The sequence below is a fragment of the Quercus robur genome, chromosome 2, assembly GCF_932294415.1.
Source record: "Quercus robur chromosome 2, dhQueRobu3.1, whole genome shotgun sequence".
NCBI lineage: Eukaryota > Viridiplantae > Streptophyta > Magnoliopsida > Fagales > Fagaceae > Quercus > Quercus robur.
The window spans coordinates 53,109,866-53,129,711 of record NC_065535.1 but is presented as its reverse complement, the minus strand read 5'-3'; positions in this window follow the sequence as shown (position 1 = coordinate 53,129,711).

Here is a 19,846-nt window from a genome sequence, read left to right as displayed (position 1 = left end):
TGTTGTAATGTTTTATGTAAGACGGTTTTGGAGAATGTTGTGTAGCTATTATAGCATAATTGTTATATAACTTTATTTGTAATGAGTTCATCATAAAAAGCAACAATTATAAATTGTACACACATATCCATTATAATTATTCAATTGAAGTGATGAAAAAAAAAAAAAAAAAAAAAAAACCAACTTTGGTAGAATATTATAAAATAAAAGCTGATATAAGATTTGTCTTTCTCTTTCTCCTTAATTCTAAAACAAAATACACATCCTAAACACTCACAGTTAATCATATCATTTACAAAAGTAACAAAACTCATAAATCAACAATGTCCGACCTTAACATCAAAATCATAATTGTCGTTGTAACTCAATATAAAATGCAAGCCCCCCTTCTTTGATTGTAGCCAACTCATACGAAGTAGGATTAGATAAAACAACAATGTTAGGGCCCGAAAGGTTGAAGGTAAATGACATCGTTTTTGGTATGTGTATTTGACATAGGATGGTATGAAGGGTTATGGATAATTATATATAAAGGGATAGAAGTGTAAAAGGAGAAAATTGTGAATTAAAAGCATCTTGAATTTTAGTGTTAGATCTTGAGCCACATTACTTATAATATTAACTATCGCCTATTCTTTTTAAATTTAGCTACACTGCTCTTATGAATAAAAGTATGGCCACGTATTTGGTAGCACTATCATCTCCAATCATCAATATTATATAAAAGCAAAGACCTCATGTGAGAAAGCTTGAGATTTTGTCAAGTGGTGCATTTTTGTGCAAAGAGAATTGAAATATTCTCAAGTGCCACATTAGAGATAAGACAAATTAAATATTGTAAAGTTGTAATTTACAACTATGTTTTAAATTGGCTTTATTCCATGACAAAAAGTGTTGTAATTGCATTAAATTATTTCCTTGTATTTTGTGGGATTCTATTGTATTAGGTATAGTATTAAGTTGGTGAAGAATCGAGCATGAAATGAAGATCAGCGCAGTTTCGCGACTAGCTCGCAAGAAGTTTGCGGGTAAAGGTTCCCGCGTAAAGGCCACGTGAGAAGCACATGCTAGAAGTTGATGAGTCAAGTGTCAGGCTGCATTTTGTGAGTACTTCGCGAGACAGGCATCTGGCGAGATACTTGCGAAACTCTTTGCCTAAAGGATTTTAATTTTGACTTTTTTACTCTTCACAAAAACTATATATACTTTCATTATCCACAAAAGAAAAGAACACTATACTCAGAGAGAGAAAACCCTAGATAGGTTTCTACAACACAACACACCCACCTTTTAGAGAGAGTGCTACTCATCCTTTAGAGAGAAATCATTGTAGCCTCTTCCCCTTCCTTCTCTTATTGTTATATCTTGAGAGGGGATTTGTACTCAAACGCAACTCACACCTATCTAGAGTGTAGAGAGTGTTTTGGAGCTTGGGAAGCTTTGGAGATTTGCCAAGAGAAGCTGGTGAGGCTTGGTGAATGCAATTGGGCGTATTGCGGGATTTGGAAAATTAGTGAAGACAAGACTCCGGGAAATCCATTGGTAGCAGAAACTTGGAGGGCTCAAGTACATTGGGTAGACTAGGCTTGAAGGGTCTTTTGTTATTCATGTACTCCAACTTATTCACTAGAGGATCGATTTCGACTTGGAGGGTCGCGGAGAGGTTTTTCGCTGAGTTCTTCAGTTTCCTCTTCAATAACACGTCTTTGTATTATCTTGTGTTTGCATCTCTCTTCCCTTACTCTTGTACTTTATATTTATTGCTTATTGTTCATATTTGTGCACAAGAGTAGTTTCGGTGATTGTGCATCTTTTACTCTTGTTCCACACTTAGATAAGTTAGGGTAAAAGCAATCTAGTCGTAATTTTAAAATTGGGGTCTTAACAAGCTCGTTTGTTTTAGCACAAATTTGAGCTTTCAAATATTGACTTTTTTGTTTCATTTAGTTCAATGTTTCATGAGTTTTCATCCCGCACACATACACACAAAACTCTTTACATTTTAATTCACCATTTTTATCTCTTTTACTTCTACCCCTTTATATATACTTACCCATAGCTGTTTATACCATCCCATGTCAGATACACACAAACCAAAAACGATGTCATTTACCTTCAATCTTTCGACGACACCTACCTAGTTCTAACATTGTTGTTTCGTCTAATCCTTAATCGTATGAGTTGGCTACAACCAAGGAAGGAGACTTTGCATTTTATATTGGGTATCAACGACAATTATGATTTTCATATTAAGGTCGAACTTTGTAGATTTGTGAGATTTGTAAATGATGTGATCAACTGTGGGTGTTTGGGATATGTATTTTTTTTTTGTTTTTTTTTTTTAGAATTAAGGAGAAAGAAAAAGACACATTCTATATCAAATTTAATTCTATAATATTCCTCCAATTTTTTTTTCTCATTCCTTCAATTGAATAATTATAATGAATATATGTGTACAATTTATAATTGTTGCTTTTTATGATGAATTTGTTACTAATAAAGTTCTATAACAATTATACTATAACACATATACAACATTCTTCAAAACAATCTTACATAAAACATTCCAGCATTATCCGTGCATCGCACGAATAACTTACTAGTAATATATAAAAGCAAAAGTTCAAAGACTATTCAATGTTGAATTGAATCAATTGATACACATTATGTCAAGTGGCATAGCTAGCTTTGTACACACACACACACGTGCACACACACACACACACATATAAATATAAATATAAATAAATATATATATATATATATATATATATATGTAGGAACCAAGTACAAGACTTCTGGGCCTTAGGTTACTTGGGCTCACAATTTATTTGTAGTGGGCTTAAGGATTTCCTACAATGGGTCGTTCTCGGCAGAGAGACTCAAAGCAACACTCAGTTTATACTCTCTCCTTGACTGTTTTCTCTCAATTTTTCTGAACCCCTTCTTCTCCCAACTTTCTTCTATTTATAGCTAAGGTTAGTGGGAAGATTATGATTACAACCACCGTTAGTGCTACTGGAGGTCCAATATTATCTGATTAAAGTGGATGTTTAGGTGAAAGGGTGGTGCAGCATTTATGATCTTGGAACTTGGCTCCATCTTGACCGACTATGTTCGGCAACTCAGTTCCCTGGGAATATCACAATTTCCCGGGAACAGTTCGTATATTTGACCGGGAATGTTTGTCCGATCACCTCTCGGAATTCAATACCCTACGCTTGTTCGTACATGAAGGAAGCTCCAAGAAGGGCGCAGGACGGCTGGACCTTTGCCCAAGGCTGGTATGGGACTCGGCCCAGGGCCTGTGTGGGATTGGGCCCAGGGCCTGTATGGGACTGGGCCCAGGGCCTGTATGGGCCTAGGATCTCGGTGCCGTACAATATATATATATATATATATATATATATATATATATATATTTGATAGGAAACTTGAAACTTTCATCAACGCTCTATCTGTTTTGCATTAACGTTTTTTAGAAAATTTTTCTTTTTCAAGAGAGCATTTTCTAGAAAACTATCTCATTTTTCAGTGTTTGGTAATAGCCTTAAAAATGGACTAAGAACGATTTATGGCGTTTGGTATCCAAAATTTTTATAACATTTCTTGTATAATTTAAAACTTGTATAATATGTGTATTTTGTAAACCCACCTAATGTAATCAATATAAATAAATAATAAAAAAAACCAAGAACGAATTGGTTTTCAAACTAAAATTTTGACAACGGATACAATCAAAATTAGCTGTCAAATTTTCATGATCTCAAATAGTCATCTTGTTCATGTATAGGAACAATAAATTACATAATATATATATATATATAAACCATATTTCTCATAATTCAAAATAATCATTATACCCATAAGTTTCATTATAAATAGTTCAAAATGCCATATAGGCCAGATAGTTTTACCGGCAAACTAATCCAGTACAAATAGTTTGATAAATAGTAAAAATTGTTATAGAACTTGTGGGGCCCGGCCCAAAAATAATGGGCTATTCCAAATTCAGGCCCGTCCGAGGAGCGTCCTGTCCGAAGGGAAACCACATATGAAGCACTACTCAATCCCAATAACGCCAAGGAAACCTGTCCGAGGAGTAACTCCTCCTCGGACATCACGAATCCCAGACGAGGAACTCTCTCCAGCTACTTCAGTTCATCCTCCCAACATATAAAATGAATAAAATCCAAAATATCTCATGGAAAGCTACCACCACATTAATTGCGCCCCAACCACCCCCTTGGCCGCATTAATGAGGAAAAGACACCTGAACAGTACCGCCTTGGCCTCTGCAACTCACAAAGGGACTGATGAGGGTGTCTGATGGGACAGGTGCTCAAGTAGATGCTTAGATGATCAACAGGTGTAAGGTTGAGATGAGAGGAAGAGAACTATATAATGTAGTGAAGTCCCTCAAAGAAGGGGACGGAAAAAACTGTGTAAGGAACTAAGGAAATAGAATCAGAGGAAAAGGATCCATTCTTGTGTTTTTATTTCTTTTTGCAAACAATACTGTCCATGCATTAGACCGGATAGGTTCACTGAGGCTAAGTTCTTTGACCCATCCTCTACAAATATTTATTGTGGGTTGCGCTTTGGGCCAAGGCTTAATCAACAGAAGTTGGGCCAGGAAAATCGTGCAACTACAATTGGCGCCGTCTGTGGGAAGAACTAAGGCATCAGCTAGTACAACGGTCGAGCATGGCAGAGCTAGGCCCGCACCAGGAAGATCCTCACCAAGCTGACTCCCAACGAACACAACCCGCCGAGTCCCAAAGGCAAAATAACCCAACCAACCCAGGCGGTAGGGGGAATCGTGAGGGAAGTGTGCATACTATCCGGACAAGCCAGAGTCACACTCAGACAGGAAGTCACGTGTCTCAGAGGCGAAATAGTCACCAGGCCATGCAGCGAGAGATAGATGACCTAAAAAGGAAGTTACGACGTGTACAGCGAAGACGATCTCCCTCTGACTCAGGCGAGTCTTCTAATGCGGAGGACGTGAGTTACAGACAAAGGTCAAGGACCCCCCCAAGTGAGACCTTTTCTTACGAAAAGGAACCACGCCCAGTACGGAAGTATGAGAGCCCATCCAGCAAAGGTTCGGGGAACGACGCCATGAAGAAGGCGCTGGATCAGGTCTCGAGGTCACCCTTCACGAATAGAATCGAAGGGGCTAAGCTTCCAAGACGCTTCAACCAACCGATGTTCGCCATCTATACCGGCAGAACAGACCCGGTAGAACACGTGAGTCAGTTTAACCAAAAAATGGCGATCTATTCGCAAAACGAAGCCCTAATGTGCAAGATCTTCCCATCCAGCTTGGGATCGATGGTAATGAGGTGGTTTAACAGCCTGAAGACAAACTCCGTAGGCTCCCCTTCGACCTCTCAGTTCGCTACTATCCTTATCCATGCACGAAGGAGAGACCCTGAAAGCATACTCGGATAGGTATTGGGAGGTGTATAATGATTTAGATGACAACCATGATAATGTTGCTATCAGCACGTTCAAAAGCGGTCTCCCCACCGAGCATGGCTTAAGAAAATCTCTCACCGGAAAACCAGTTACTGACGTCCAACAGTTAATGGATAGGATCGACAAGTACAAAAGAGTAGAGGAAGATCAGCTGCAAGGGAGGGGAAAGGAGAAGGTTATCCACCCCAAAGCAAATGATATCAGGTCGGAACGTCACAATCTTGGTCAGCCGAGGAGAGACTTTCCGCGACAGGCTGGGCAGAGCAGCCTGCAAACAGTGAATGCCGTGTTCAGGGAGCCAGTACAACAAGTACTGGAGAAAGTAAGGGATGAACCCTATTTCAGGTGGCCGGGAAAGATGGCTGGAGATCCTTCCAAACGTAACCAGAACTTGTACTGCCACTATCATCAGGACCATCGGCATACTACTGAGGACTGCAGGAATCTGTGGAACCACCTAGATCAATTGGTCCGAGAAGGAAAGTTGCGTCACCTGCTGCACCCATCGAGCGGCCATCCCGGCCAAGCAGCACAAGAGCCTCGAAGGGACGTGTCTTTAAGACCCCCCACCGGGACGATACATGTCATCCTCGCCGCACCAGGAAGAACCGGGCCACCCATCCCCAGGGTATTAGCTGTTAATCGGCTCCCCTCCGAGGGCAGGCAAAGAGAGCCCAAAAGGCCAAAAAAGGGAAGCTCCTTGATACTGGGATTCTCGGATGAGGATAAGAGAGGAACTATTCAACCTCACGATGATGCCTTGGTGGTCACATTGTGGATTGGGGGCTTCGATGTAAAAAGGGTGTTAGTAGACTCGGGAAGTGCGGTGGAGATAATGTCCTGACCTATACAAGGGGCTGAACTTGAAGCCGGAAGATTTGACAGCTTATGACTCCCCCCTTCTCAGCTTCGAGGGAAGGATTGTTACGCCAAAGGGGCAAATCCGACTACCCGTGCAGACTGGGGCGGAAGTGGTGGAGGCGAATTTTATCGTGGTCGACGCTTATTCACCCTACACCGCGATAGTTGCAAGGCCATGGATCCACTCCCTAGGGGCCGTGACCTCCACACTTCACCAAAAAGTGAAATACCCATCCAGAGGACGAGTGGAAGAGATCCGAGGAGATCAGGCCGTGGCCAGGAAGTGTATGGTGGCCGCCGTCTTACATCGGCCCTTAGTCGAGTCCTCGGCCCCAGAGAGCTTATAGCAACCAGCCTCCTCGGCAAGACAAGACGATGGGCTGGCCGAGGAGATAAAGTGTGAAGGTTTAGATAAGATTGCTGTCAAAGATGACCCGGAAAAGTTCTTCCAGGTCGGCTCTGAATTGCCCTCTCAAGAAAAGGAGGAACTGGTCAGATTTCTCAGAGAAAATGTCGACGTATTCGCATGGGATGCCTACGATGCCCCGGGAGTTGATCCTAGCCTCATCTGTCACCACCTGAACGTCAACCCCTCTTCCATTCCGAGGAAGCAGCCACCCCGACGCTCTTCAAAGGAACACGCTAGTGCCGTAAGAGACGAAGTGGCAAAATTGAAAAGAGCAGGGGCTATCAAAGAAGTCTTTTATCCCGAATGGTTGGCGAACACCGTGGTGGTAAGGAAGAAGATGGGGAAGTGGAGGGTCTGCGTGGACTTCACGGACCTGAACAAGGCGTGCCCCAAGGACCCATTCCCACTACCCAAAATCGATCGATTGGTGGATGCAACCGTGGGGCACCCTCGAATGAGTTTCCTGGACGCCTTCTAGGGCTATCATCAGATACCCTTTGCGCTAGAGGACCAAGAGAAAACGGCTTTCATGACACCCATCGGAAATTACCATTATAAGGTGATGCCGTTCGGACTAAAGAACGCGGGCTCAACCTACCAAAGGATGATGACTCGGATGTTCGAGCCACAGCTGGGCAAGATCATTGAGGTTTATATAGACGATATGGTTGTGAAGAGTAAAAGGGTGTCCGAGCACGTGAAAGACCTCGGAATAGTCTTCGCTATCTTAAGGGAGCACCGTTTGCGGCTGAATGCCTCCAAATGTTCATTCGGGGTCGGGTCTAGGAAATTCCTAGGGTACATGGTCACCCACAGGGGGATAGAAGTAAGTCCCGACCAAATCAAAGCCATTAACAGCCTACAGACTCCTCGGAACCCGAAGGAGGTTCAGAAGCTCACTGGCATGATTGCGGCATTAAACCGGTTCATATCACGATCGGCGGATCGATGTCGGCCTTTTTACCTTCTGATAAACAAGTGGAAAGAGTTCGAATGGTCGGAGGATTGCGTTCAGGCTTTCCAGCAGCTTAAGGACTACCTGTCCCGACCACCCATCATGTCCAGTCCTGAGGCAGATGAGGTGCTGTTTGCCTACATCGCCGTAGCTCCCCACGCTGTAAGCCTAGTACTAATACGGGATGATAATGGGGTGCAGCGGCCGGTGTACTATGTGAGCAAATCACTACATGAGGCCGAGGTGCGATACCTACCTTTAGAAAAGGCAATTCTGGCGATAGTGCATGCAACCCGGAAGCTTCCTCATTACTTTCAAGCGCATACGGTCATCGTTCTGACTCAGCTTCCCCTTCGAGCCGTTCTTCGAAGCGCTGACTACACAGGAAGGATCGCCATGTGGAGTGCTCTTTTGGGGGCCTTTGATATTAAATATATGCCCAGACCCTCCGTCAAAGGACAGGTCCTCGCAGACTTGGTAGCGGAGTTTGCTGAGCCCTCTATAGAGACAATGACCGAGAAGAAAGACCTGGGTGGAAAATTGGTTGGAGCAATTTCAGCAGGGGGGACTATGCATTGGAAGGTCTACGTGGATGGCGCGGCCAACCAGAGAGGATCAGGAGTTGGGATAGTTTAATATCGCCGGACGGCACAGCCATTGAAAAATCGTTAAGACTCGGATTCTCGGCTACGAACAACGAAGCCGAGTACGAAGCCTTACTTCAAGGGATGGCGATGGTTCAAAAATTGGGTGGAAGAATAATAGAAGCATTCTCGGACTCCAGATTAGTGGTCGGACAAGTGATGGGCGAGCTTGAAGCTCGAGATACTAGGATGCAAGAGTATCTGGGACAAGTCAAACGGCTACAGACGAGTTTTGAATCCTTTAGTCTGACGCACATTTCCAGGAGCGTGAACACCCATGCAGACTCACTGGCCACTCTCGCCACGTCCTCGGCGCATAATCTGCCGCGAATGATCCTTGTTGAAGATCTATCGCAGGCAAGTCCCATCTGCAGAAACCCGGCTCAAGTCCATCAGATCAGAAAAAGTCCTAGCTGGATGGACCCCATAAAGAGTTTCCTCCAAAACGACATCTTACCGGAGGAAAAACTGGAAGCCGAAAATATACGCAGGAATGCTCCTCGTTTCTGGCTATCAGAAGACCACAAACTATATCGACGCTCTTACTCTGGGCCGTACCTACTCTGCATACATCCAGAAGAATCTGAGTCTTTACTTGAGGAGTTACACGAGGGGATTTGCGGAAGCCACACCGGAGGAAGATCGCTGGCGCACAGGGCACTCACCCAAGGGTACTGGTGGCCGAACATGCAGAGAGAGGCCCAAGAATACGCTAAGAAGTGCGACCAGTGCCAAAGATTCGCCCCGAATATCCACCAACCCGGAGGGGTTCTCAACCCCCTCTCTAGCCCATGGCCGTTCGCACAATGGGGCCTTGATATAGTCGGACCTTTCCCCAAAGCTGCAGGGAACAAGCGATACATAATAGTCGGAACTGACTACTTCACTAAATGGGTGGAAGCTGAACCCTTGGCCAACATTAGGGATGTGGACGCCCAAAAATTCATCTGGAAGAACATCATCACCCGCTTCGGGACTCCGCGTACACTCATTTCCGACAATGGTCTGCAGTTCGACAGTAAGAACTTTAGGGAGTATTGTCGCGAGTTTGGAATCATTAACCGATATTCCACCCCCGCCTACCCTCAAGGAAATGGGCAAGTCGAGGCCGTGAACAAGGTCATAGTGAACGGACTGAAGAAGAGACTAGACGAGGCAAAGGGGAGATGGGTAGAAGAGCTCCCCCACGTCTTATGGACTTATCGGACGACACCACGACGATCGACCAGTGAGACCCCCTTCTCGATGACTTATGGGGCTGAGGCCGTGCTCCCGATCGAGAACAACTTTCCCACGCTAAGGTCTAAATTGTTTACCCCAAACGATAACGACGAGTTATTGGAATGGAGTCTGGACATGGCTGAAGAAAGAAGGGAAAAAGCGATGATTCATATGACCTATTATCACCAGAAGCTGAGACAGGGGTATGATGCTAATGTCAAACTGCGGCCTTTGGGTCCAGGTGATCTCGTGATGAGAAAGATTCTTGGTAGCGCAAAGAACCCCTCTTGGGGCAAGTTAGGGCCCAATTGGGAGGGACCATACCGTGTCACATCCGTGGCCGGAATAGGCGCCTACTACCTAGAAGATTTAGATGAAAAAGCTGTACCTCGACCATGGAATGTAAATAATCTCAGAAGATATTGTTATTAATAAGAATGGCTTAGCATACGTTTTCTTTCATGACTGTCCGCTGCTTGCTGTTCCACTGACAACTATTCATAGTTTTAAACAGAACCTAAGTCCTGCATGGCTCCTCGGACCACAGACTTAGGGGAAATTATTACTCATGACAATCGTTATAAGTTTTAAACAGAACCTAAGTCCTGCATGGCTCCTCGGACCACAGACTTAGGGGAAATTAATACTTAAGGCAACTATTCGTAAGTTTTGGACAGAACCAAGGCCTTGCATGGTCCTCGGACTCAAGCCTATGGGGAAACCAAATGCACAAAAGAAAAATCATAAGTTTTGGACAGAACCAAGGCCTTGCATGGTCCTCGGACTCGAGCCTATGGGGAAACCAAATGCACAAAAGAAGAACCGTAAGTTTTGGACAAAACCAAGGCCTTGCATGGTCCTCGGACTCAAGCCTATGGGGAAACCAAATGCACAAAAGAAAAATCATAAGTTTTGGACAGAACCAAGGCCTTGCATGGTCCTCGGACTCAAGCCTATGGGGAAACCAAATGCGCGAAAGAAAAATCATAAGTTTTGGACAGAACCAAGGCCTTGCATGGTCCTCGGACTCAAGCCTATGGGGAAACCAAATGCGCGAAAGAAAAATCATAAGTTTTGGACAGAACCAAGGCCTTGCATGGTCCTCGGACTCAAGCCTATGGGGAAACCAAATGCACAAAAGAAAAATCATAAGTTTTGGACAGAACCAAGGCCTTGCATGGTCCTCGGACTCAAGCCTATGGGGAAACCAAATGCGCGAAAGAAAAACCATAAGTTTTAAACAGAACCTAAGTCCTGCATGGCTCCTCGGACCACAGACTTAGGGGAAATTAATACTTAAGGCAACTATTCGTAAGTTTTAAACAGAACCTAAGTCCTGCATGGTCCCTCGGACCACAGACTTAGGGGAAATTATTACTTATGGTGGATTGGGAGATTATTACTTAAAGGAAATCATTTTTATGCATGCGCACGGTCTAGCACCCTCGCAACCCTCAGATGCGCAGCCTAAAAACCCATTTTTATTTTGACCATTTACCTGTATCTACATTGTTGCAAATGTTTAAAGCGCTACTGACGTAAATCCATAGTAAGCAAAACAAACATTTTATATTAATATTCCGAGTACATTAGAAAGAGAGGTCCTTACAAAAGAATGAAAAAATAAGACGACTCTCATTTAAAAAAAAAGAAAAAAGAGTACAAAGATCAAAAGCCTAAAAGGCTAAGCCTTAGCGGGAGGATCTTCTTTCTGCTCGGGCTGAGGAGGAGGAACCTCAATGGTAGAGTCTGTGGCAGGATCCTTCACCATATCAGGCACGAGAACGGCATCAGGCACCGCCAGGTCTTGCTCCGAAGCGACTTGGGCTTCATCAGGATTAGCTCGGATCTCCTGAGGATAGAAGATGCTCTCGGGCAGCCTTAGTGCCGAATCCGCAGGAACTCTTGCAGCATCGAGAGCATGAGCCCATGAAATACTGCAATAATCCCTGCACACCTCGGGGATCTCCTCGGATAGCCTGGCTTCCGTCTCTTCAGCCCCGAGCTGGCGAGCAGCATTCTTCTCGGCCTCAGTAGCCTCTCGGATCAGCTGGGCCTCCTCTTTGGCCTGCTTCAGCTCATCCTCAACTTTTTGCAGGGCGGTCTTGAGTTCCTGCACTGCCTGCCTCTCAGTGGCGAGGTTAATCTGTGTCAAGTACAGCTCTTTGCGCTGGTCCTCCGCCTGGGTCTCGGCACTCTTTAAACCAGCCTCTGCACTTTTGCGCCGGTTCTCCGACACCTTGAACTCGTCCGTGAGTTTAAGGTGCTCATGCTTGAGGGACCCCAAGGCTTTCTCCATCTCCGCCCGAGCCAGGGTCTCAGCCTCATCCCGACTACGGCTATCACGGCAAAACTCATCAGCCACGAACACCTGCTGAGTAATCTACGAACGAAACAAAATAGTTTTGAAAAAGAAATCTAACAGAGGTAAATGAATTAATAAAACAGTAAAAGGATTACTTACCAACGCGAGATCCCTTTTTAGGGATAGGAAGAGCTCGGACTGAGAGAAGCGCCTATAGGCCTCCATGTCCCGAGGAAGGAGAAGGGGCTGCTCTAAGGCATCCGCCACGTACCCTGCCCGGCCTCGGTTATACTCTCGGACCGAAGCATTGGAAAGGATGGCAACCCCATCCAGTTCCAACTTGGGGTTCCATGCACGAGGGGAAGCGCGCACTTCAGCAAGGTTCTCCTCATCCCGGCTCTCCAAGGAGTTACCCCTTCTGCTCCTTGGCGCCCGCGTGGTCTTTTGCTACTTGGTCGGCTGGGCAATCACCTCACCTTCCTCAGGAGTGTCAACTGGCCTCTTCTTCTTCAGGTCCGGATTAACCTTAAGGCCAGGGTCCGAGACGCCCTGAGGGACCACAGGGGGAAGGGTTTTGACCTGTGATGGAGTTGGTCCCTTCGATGACTGACCTTTCCCTCGGGAGGACATCAGCTCCTTTAGAGTCTTTCCCTTTCCTGCCATGGGCTCTATCTCTTCGTCTGAAGTATCGTCCGAGCAGATAACGATTGAGGGAACACCAACTGCGGAATGTTGGTCCTGCTCTACTTCGGGATTAGAAAGCTCCACCAAGGGGTTTTGCTGAATTTCCTCCTCGAAGTAAAACTTATCTATCTCTTCCTCAAGGGAAAGACGAGATGATTCAGCCTCTTCTTCAACCAAAACGGCAGCGCCAGGCTCGTTTACCGGTGGTAGCTGCTCTGCTAAGTAGGGATTTCTGACACCAGGCAACACAACTGGTGGCAGATCGTGGTCAGCTAGGAACCCGTCCTTGGACACGTCAATTCTAGCCAGCCTCGGACTGCCAGCCCTTATAGCGTGACCGACTGCCTGAAAAGCGCTGCTCAGAGGTTGATAGCCCAGAACTAGATGGGCCGCACGCAACTGTCCGTCCTCGGCGACGTAAATCTCCGACCTAAGGAGACAGTTCAACGCTGGCACGTTCACAAAGTTTATCCGAGGAGCAACGTGAATTTTGTCTGCAAACAAACCAAGAAAAGCGAGGTTAGACCATGAAATTTTCCAATTACAAAGAAAGCAAGAAAAATAACCCCTCAACACTAAATCCTTTCCCAAAAAGGACCAATCCTAAAAGCGCCGCACCTGGGTTTCCTGCCCGAGTTGGACAATGAATACCGTCGAACCACTCCCCAGAAGCAATGAGGAAGTCATTCTTCACGGTCTTATTGGATACTGGAAGACAAGAGATCAACCTAACGTCCTCGTTCCGGGATTTAAGATAATACCCATCATCCCCGAGGCGGTGACATTCGTACAGATAAGCCACATCGTGCCAAGTAAGGCCTAGATTCATCCGCTCGTCTAAGACATCTACACAGCCTAGTATCTTGAACATATTCGGGGCACACTGATACGGCGTCAACCTATGGTTGAACAGGTATTCCCTTGTGATCCTACGCATGGGAAGTGTCATCCCTCCCTCTATGAAAGCAATCATGGGGATAACGACTTCTCCCTCAACTCTATCTGTCAATACTCCTTCCAGAGGACAGTACCGAAGCCCAACCCCAGGGGGAATGTGGTATTTAGCCCTAAAGGCCTCCATAGCGGCTGGAGTTTTTACTAATTTTTCGAATCTACCGATCTGAACTGAAATGGGAAATGAAAGCAGAGACCAAGAAGAAAAGTAAAGTCCGAGGAGGGAATTGAAACGGCGAAAAGAACGAAATGTACTGGTACCTGCACAAAACGCTCAATGGGACGCCTGGAAATCTCTCTTGGACGAAACGCTTCACGAAGAACGGCTACGGTGGCGCAACGGACGCAAGTGTTCGTATATCTCTGGGATTCGATGGAGTTATCTGGAGTCCTTTGAGGTTTATGAAATACAGATAAGAAGAAGGAACTGAATCCCTCTGACGTCTTATATAGCCAGGAGGAGAGAGAAAAGATCGCTCCTGCCTAAAAATACGAGAAAAAACGATGGCCGTTCGATCCACGCCATGCCGTTGGATGAAGGGAACATAACGCCTCCAGAAGTTAATGGCCGCACCTTGTAAATTGTAGCGCGTCAAAAGTAACCGTCCGCACGCGCGCCACACGATCTCCTTATTTCCATCCTCTCATAAACATCAAAACCCCGCTTTTCTCCTCGGAAGGAGATAAAAACCGGAGTTTTGAGGGGCTATTGTGGGGCCCGGCCCAAAAATAATGGGCTATTCCAAATTCAGGCCCGTCCGAGGAGCGTCCTGTCCGAAGGGAAACCACATATGAAGCACTACTCAATCCCAATAACGCCAAGGAAACCTGTCCGAGGAGTAACTCCTCCTCGGACATCACGAATCCCAGACGAGGAACTCTCTCCAGCTACTTCAGTTCATCCTCCCAACATATAAAATGAATAAAATCCAAAATATCTCATGGAAAGCTACCACCACATTAATTGCGCCCCAACCACCCCCTTGGCCGCATTAATGAGGAAAAGACACCTGAACAGTACCGCCTTGGCCTCTGCAACTCACAAAGGGACTGATGAGGGCGTCTGATGGGACAGGTGCTCAAGTAGATGCTTAGATGATCAACAGGTGTAAGGTTGAGATGAGAGGAAGAGAACTATATAATGTAGTGAAGTCCCTCAAAGAAGGGGACGGAAAAAACTGTGTAAGGAACTAAGGAAATAGAATCAGAGGAAAAGGATCCATTCTTGTGTTTTTATTTCTTTTTGCAAACAATACTGTCCATGCATTAGACCGGATAGGTTCACTGAGGCTAAGTTCTTTGACCCATCCTCTACAAATATTTATTGTGGGTTGCGCTTTGGGCCAAGGCTTAATCAACAGAAGTTGGGCCAGGAAAATCGTGCAACTACAGAACTGTTGACCGATCTGTGAGGAGAAAAAAAAAACCCTTCTTAAAGAATGGTGTTATAGGGGGGAGAAGAAATAGGAAGAAAAAAAGAGAAGAGAGATAGATAGAGAGAGAAATCTGTGGGAAGAGAAGAGGCCAGAGGGAGTGATAGTGAGAGTGTGAGAAGAGAGAAAAAAACAAAGAGAAGAGAAGAAGTGAGAGAGTTTATTGTGAGAAAGGCTGAATGAGTGAAAAAAAAATATTGTTTCCTAAATCAGAAGAATATAATATTTATAGGAGTTAAATGGTGGCCTAATTAATGAATATCAATGTTTTTCTAATATGTTTCTTGGATGTAATTGTAATTTAAACGCATTCCTGAACAGTACTACATGTTCTCCAATGAAGTAACTATGCAATGGATCCTACTAGGATTGATGATTCTAATAGATCTATGAGGATCTGAGTAATATCCAATTGTTTGATTTCACCATTCTAATTCAATAATACCGTTTCTTGTCTAACGCTAAAAGATTTTTTTTTTTTTTTTTGCTGAATTTGTGGTACATGGATGTGTGGACATCACCTGTATATTTGAGTGGCCCTATTATCTTCCCATCCATTGTAAAACTTTCAAGTATAAAATTTTCCCTTAAAAATGTTGAGTTTTGTTAAATTGCTGGAAGTTTACAAATAATATGAACTGTTTGCTAGAGAACAACATGTTTTACTACTGAATGTGAAAATAATTTGATGTTATTTGTGAAGACCCCTAAAATTTAGCTTCTTTCATATAATTATTATCAAGCATTAAAAATATTAATACATAACCATCCGCTTTCATTGATTACGTATAAGTTTTGTATAACTTCAAGCAATTCACTTACATTATAGAAATCATAAATAAGTAATTTGAATCTTTCTCACTCAGAAATCATGGACAATGAATTTTACATAAGGATTTAAAAAGAAACAAAGGTTCTTACTTAAGTTAAGGTTTAATGATGATGAATCCAATAATGTACTTCAAGCTGATACTCACAAAAAAAATGATAACGAAGATACAATGTGTAGATATATGACTATTATAAATTAAAATTCTTTTTCTTCACCCTCATCCCACTAAAAATAAATAAATAAGCAATAAACCAACACTAATTTTACTATGGAAAAAATTTACTTATTTATAATTTAGGAATAAAATTCATGAATTTCCATTACATAATGAAACATTTCACAAAGAGGGGATCAATAAAATCATTAACCAACACCACAACGTAGATAATCATAGAAGTTTAGTAGTTTAAGTATATACAATTACTTATTCTCTCACCTTCTAGGAACCAAAAGGAATAATAGAAGAATTGTTGGGTTGTGTTCGTAGCAACCCTGCGATGCCAAAAGGAAACCAATAATAAAAAAAAAATTAAAAACAATTTTGCAATAAAGGGACCAAACAGAAATAATAAAAAGCCAGATGGAAAAAAGAAGGAAAAGGATGAGTCCTACTGAGATTTAGAGGTGAGAGATGGTAGAGACTGCGAACAAAGAGAAAGGCACACGGAAAGGGGAAACTGTGTCCTTTATCACCAACATCGAAGGAAACAAGTCCTAGAGATAAGTTAAGGATTTTTTTTGGATTGGGTTTGTGGGCTTTTCTGCGTATGGTCCCTGTAAAAAAATAAAACTCCAAATTGAAAACAATAAAATTGTAATGGTTTAGGTCAGCTCTAAGATTCAAACCAGGTATGTGTTTGGCAAAAACATGTGTGTATTACCACCAAGTTAATGCCGCTTAGATGTTCTAAAATATATCTTAAAAAATATAGAAATAAATAAATAATTAATCTTATGCATTAATGTTAATTAGGAAAAGATAAACATCAAGAAAGTAACCTCAACTATGTTATTTGAGAGGGAGTGTAAGGTTGACTTTATTCAATCATTTTGTTGGCTTTATTCCATGCCAAATTTGCTTGTAATTCAGCATTTAAAAACCCTGTATTTAGGTGGGAATCATGTAAGGGTAGTGTGTGAGAGAGTTTCTAGAGAGAATTTTGAGAAAGAAACCCTAGAGAAAAACAAGATTGACTTATCCACAATTTTCATCCTTTGATTCTCCAAATTCTTCTACTCTCATCCTCTCTATTGATACATCCTTGAGAGGTACATTGGCCAAATTCTTATCTCACCATACCCATATTTGTGAGGAGGCATTTTGGTACTTGGGAAGCAGTTTAGAAGGGACGAATTCATTTTGGTTGATGCAATGGGCGATTGCGGGATCTGGTAAGCTAGAGAAGACAAGGTTCGGCATAACCTTGTTGGAGCAAGAAGCTTGGAGGGCTTAGGTGCACTAGGTAGATTAGGCTTGGAGGGTCTTCTGCTATTCATGTATCCCAACTTTATTCTCTAGTGGATTATTGACGGCTTGGAGGGCGGCGGAGAGGTTTTTCGCCAAGAACTTCGGTTTCCTCTTCGATAACACATCGTTGTGTTGTCTTTGTATTTGCATCTCTCTTCTCTTAATCTTTGCCTTTTAATTGCTGCTGTGGTTGTGATGAATTTCGGTTGAGATTGTTTTACCAATTTTGTTTTAGCTTATTTTCATATTTCGCACATACATTGTTTGATTATAAGCTTGTGTTGGTAATTTGTAAATTGAGGGTCTAAACGTTCATAAGTGTTTTACTCACTATTTGAACATTCAACTGGTATCAGAGCAGGTACACTTGTTTGGTTTTATTACCTAAGTGTGATCCTTGATCCCTTGTATTTATTACCATGGACGGTACTTTGTATGCTTCTATGCATGGTTTGGATGTTGATCATTGTAGCATGCCACGTGTTTGTGAAAATGCCTCTATGAGTGTTTATCCTCATGATTGTGATGAAATGTTACTTGAATCATTGGGTTTTGTTGATATTCCAAATGACAAACTCTTCAAGAAAAATGCTAAGAAGTTTCAAAAGAATTTAAGCAAGTTATTTTGTGAAAATGATGATTTGATTGCTAAACTCAATGAATCTAACAAATTGGTTGAGAAATATAAGAAACTTGCTAAAAATTCTCTTGAAAAGCTGAAGGAGCTTGAGTGTTTGAATGTGGACTTGGATGCTAAACTTGTTTTATCTAAGAAATTTGTTGATGAGCTAAAATGTGAGAATGAATATCTGAAAATGCATGGCAAGTGTTTGATTGCTAAATCTATTGCTAAAAAGGATGATAATATATGTTGCAATCATGTTGTGGTACCTGATTTTTGTGCCTAATGTATTTTCTACCTCTGAAGGCAAATTGGTGTACATTCCTCCATACAAAAGAAATCAAAAGGTGGAGAGAAAGACTCTTAAGTCAAAGCCTTTGTTTAAGTCTCAACCTAAGGTTTTGGATGGATCTAAGTTTGTTTCAATTTGCCACCATTGTGGTGTGATTGGTCATATAAGACCTCAATGTCATAAGTTGATGAGGGAACAAAACCATGTTGCTAGATCCCTTCCCAAAAGGCCTAGTGGACCTAAACACATTGTGTGTCACATTGTGGTGCTTTTAGTTATCTAAGACCTCATTACTCTAAGTTTCATGCTCTTGAAAGAATCAACAGAAAAGAGAAACTTGAGCTTCAAGGAAGTTGTGCTAAAAAGAGTAAACCAGATTTGAGTGAAAATAACATGTTGTTAAAGAAAGTGTTTAATGCTTTTAACTCCTTGTCTATGTGCATCTTCGGTTCTTATTCTTCCAACCCTCATCTCACTTTTCATGAGACACTCATTCCAAATAATCGTTCCGTTTGGATGAGGAAGGGTTCCTATGGTTGCGCTTTTGCTCTTTTGATCATTGATCTAATTCTTTCAATCTTTGTAAGACCCTTCATGCATTGAATGTCATATCTTCATGCATTTTGTGCATCTTGCATTTCTTTTTGTGCATCTTGCATTTCTTTTTATGCATTGTTTCTGTTTTGATCTTACTTTTATGTTTTAGTTTTGTGTGAGTAAAAATCCAAAACCATATAAAAAGTGAAAAATTCAAAAAGTTTGATTATATATGTTTGAGCGCATATCACATGTGAGTTTTGCCTTGTACCTTCGTACAAATGGCTTTGTGCATTTATGAGCTTAGCTTGTTCTTTATGCACTTATATCTTTGTGGGAAAAATCTTGACATTTATGTGTGATTGTTGGAAATCGATCTTTAAGCTTGTCATGAATGATTAGTCAATTGTCATGTTGGTTTTGATTCATGTGTATATTTGTGCCTATATATTTTCCCACTCTTTTATATTTTTTGCTTAAAGAGCTCAACCAATGTCAAATCTCGATAAGAGATAATGAGTCGCAAAAGCCGTCGCACATACTAGTATTTGACTAGGAAAAAGGGAAAGCGACTTGTATTGAAAATGTATGGTGCTCCAAAGCCAAATGCTTATTCATCAATTGAAATATAAAAAATTTCAGGCATCGATCTTAAAAGAGATGTAAAGATAAAAAATGATCAAATGTTATGAATTGTAAAGAAGCCAAATGAAAAACTTCAAAGATATGTAATCATTTTCTTGTGAGAGGTCATATATGTTCATTTCTATAATTGAGATAGACCACTTGTCTTAGTACTAGTTGTGTATGACTTGATTGAATTGATTATTGAAGCTTCACTCTAGACTAAGGACTATTCCACATTTGATACACACACACAACACACATGCCTAATGTTCAATGAATGCCTTATTCATTTGTTCGATTGTACTTGTTTAAATGTGATGTGTGTGTGCTCAACTATATATGGATCAATCAAAATTGTTTTGATCATTTTATACGTATTTAGCTTTTTAAAGTGTTTTTCGTGGGAAACTTGTTTTAAACCTCTCCTATCCTCTCTAAAACCCTTATTTTTAATATTTTTACATCAAAACCCAATCAATTTGAATGGGTTTTCATTATATTAACATCTCTAAGGTAAT